The following is a 3,179-nucleotide window of genomic DNA, read 5'->3' on the forward strand; positions in this document are numbered from 1 at the left end:
TAGTGTTTATGTACTAAAGGTGATTCTAGCATTATAGCAGTCCTGCTTAAAAAAGAACCCCAAAATGCCATTTCCTGTAATTAGAAAAATACGATTCTATTTAGAAAACCATCTCAATTAATAGATGCACATGTAACAAAAACAGAAAGTAAAAAAAACCCTGCAGCTTTCCCTTATCATGTGTAGCTGCTCAAATATATAATAAATTGGTAGATCAAAATGAAGTCTTTGTTATGAGTTCAGCCACGTGGGAAGAACATCCCCCAAAGTCATAACCCTGGGTTCCGAGCCTGGTTCTGCCACCAGTCACCCTGCAAGCCTGGAAACATTTTCCTGTACAATTCTCCAGCCCTCAGTTTACTCATCTTTAAAATGGGGAGAAAGATAGATTGCACACGATGGCTAAGGGCCCTTTTGAAGCTAGACTTTCACAATTTTTGTTTTGTTTCAGCAGCTGGCTGGTATGGGGATGTGAACCCTTGACCTTAATGTTATAACACCATGCTCTCACCAACTGAGCCAACTGGCCAGCCCCTGCAGTTTTGAATATATCCTATGACAATATTATTTAATCCCAAAATGATTTTTCTGCTTCTTTTTCCTTGACAAGTGACAAACATCAAATTGATAAAATAGCATCTAGACTGACTTGGAATTAAGTGTCACAAAAGAGAAATCCATAATTTTGGCATAGGGACAATTTTTCTGTGTTCCAAAGTTAGCAATGAGGGACTTATATAACAGAAAGCTCCAGATTAGCAGACTTAAAAGAAAATATGCAGACACTTCTGGTCAAGATGGCAGAATAGACGGTCCCCAGTGTCACTCTCTCCCACAAATCAACCAATAACAGAAAGCTCCAGATTAGCAGACTTAAAAGAAAATATGCAGACACTTCTGGTCAAGATGGCAGAATAGAAGGTCCCCAGTGTCACTCTCTCCCACAAATCAACCAATTTACAACTATTGAAAAGCAATGACAGCCAAACTGGTGCTGCTAGAGCTCAGGGGAAAAGGAGGAGAGACTGACAGAGTGCAGTCATGAAGGCAGGAGGAACCACAATGAGAGAAAGAAAGGACTACTCCCACCATTTCGAATCATGGCTGCTTCAAGGCTGGAGCTGATGAGCACATAGAGTGGTAACTGGCAAAAGCTGCAGCTGTGCCATTCAGATGAAGTTGCTTGGAGGCAACTTCTTCTTCTTGGGAGAAGAGGGCCTTGGTGGCCACCAGGCCAGCAAGACTACTAACATGGTTCCTGTGCACCCACATAGGAGCAAGGAGCCATAACAACTGAAAAAAGGAGTCACTCAGAGGCCAGTGAGTAAATTGCAAGGGACCAGTGCATGGCCTGACCCATGGGAAGTGTTTGGAGCACAGGCAGTAGGAGAGACAGGCCCACCAGGAGAACACTGGGGCACAGCAAGGACAGCTGATCAGCCCCCCAATCAGCACAGGACCACTCAGTGGGGACTGGTCAAGAATACAGAACTGCAGGGGGTGCAGTTTGCTGAAAAGATTCAGGCCCAGGAGCAGCACCATGGCAGTTGGCAAGAACAAGCACCTTACAAAAGGTGGCAAAAAGAGAGCCAAGAAGAAAGTGGTTGATCCATTTTCTAAGAAAGATTGGTATGATGTGAAAGCGCCTGCTATGTTCAATATAAGAAATATTGGAAAAACACTAGTCACCAGGACTCAAGGAACCAAAATCACATCTGATGGCCTCAAAGGTCGTGTGTTTGAAGTGAGCCTTGCTGATCTGCAGAATGATGAAGTTGCTTTTAGAAAATTCAAGCTAATTACTAATTACTAAGGATGTTCAAGGCAAAAACTGCCTGACTAACTTCCATGGCATGGCTCTTACTCGTGACAAAATGTGTTCCATGGTCAAAAATGGCAGACCGTGATTGAAGCTCATGTTGATGTCAAGACTACAGATGGTTACTTGCTTCGTCTTTTCTGTGCTGGTTTTACTAAAAAGTGCAACAATCAGATACAAAAGACTTCTTATGCTCAGCACCAACAGGTCTGCCAAATCCAGAAAAAGATGATGGAAATCATGACCCAAGAGGTGCAGACCAATGACTTGAAAGAAGTGGTCAATAAATTGATTCCAGACAGCATTGGAAAAGACATAGAAAAGGCTTGCCAGTCTATTTATCCTCTTCATGATGTCTTTGTTAGAAAAGTAAAAATGCTGAAGAAGCCCAAGTTTGAATTGGGAAAACTCATGGAGCTTCATGATGAAGGTAGTAGCTCTGGAAAAGCTACTGGAGATGAAACAGGTGCTAAAGTTGAACAAGCTGATTGATATGAACCACCAGTCCAAGAATCTGTTTAAAATTCAGACTTTTAATAGTGACAAATAAAAAATCCCATTTATGATGAAAAAAAAAAGACTCAGGCCCAGACCAGAATTTCTATACAACCCAGGTGTACTGGATCTCACCAAACCTGGAAGTACCCATAAAGTCAACCATTAAAACCTGAGCTGCACAAAAAGCCTTTCCCAGGGAATCAGCAGCAAAGCAGCAATTTAGCTCAACCACAGGGCTCAAGTGCTGGTCCCCACAGGATGTTCCCCCATTTTAGAAGTAAGCAAAGGACAACAAGTTAGTTCCAGTGCAGAGTTTAAGTGGAAGGAACAGCAAATAATCCAACACAGAACTGAAAGAAAAAAACCAAAAACCTACAGATCAGAGACAAAGTTTGATATTACCTAGTATAAGTCTCACATCATCAAAAGAATACCTATAAAACCTAAAAGGACTGGAAGTCCGCTGGGCTACCAAGCCAGGAAGGGAGGAGGGATGAGGGCCCCAGCCATGCCCCCCAACACCTGCAACCAGCCCAGTGACAACAACAGAGCTGCTGCAGAAAGTGCCCAGGATGTCTTGAGCTGAAGTAGTGGGGGACCGAGGGCTTCAGCCATACCCCCCTGACATCTGCACCCAGCCCAGCAATCACCAAAGCACTGCTGGAAGCCCTCTGGTCTCCCCTGTAGGACTGAGGGGGTGCCACAGGCCTCAACCATGCCCCTCTTCCTTCCTCTTTCTCCCACGCCATTTCCTTCCACATTTCCCTCTCCCCCTCCCCGCAACTGCTCCATAACATCATCAAAGAATATAAAAAAATTATATTAATAAATAAATAAACTTTTAAAATAATAAATAAATAAA

At 43.2% G+C, this 3,179-nt stretch overlaps 1 pseudogene; it reads left to right on the forward strand.

Annotated features, from left to right (window-relative positions):
- Positions 1-1,540: 1,540 nt before the first annotated feature.
- LOC103608925 lies at positions 1,541-2,397 on the forward strand (annotated as a pseudogene).
- Positions 2,398-3,179: the final 782 nt, after the last annotated feature.

The sequence above is a fragment of the Galeopterus variegatus genome, unplaced genomic scaffold, assembly GCF_000696425.1.
Source record: "Galeopterus variegatus unplaced genomic scaffold, G_variegatus-3.0.2 Scaffold8984, whole genome shotgun sequence".
NCBI lineage: Eukaryota > Metazoa > Chordata > Mammalia > Dermoptera > Cynocephalidae > Galeopterus > Galeopterus variegatus.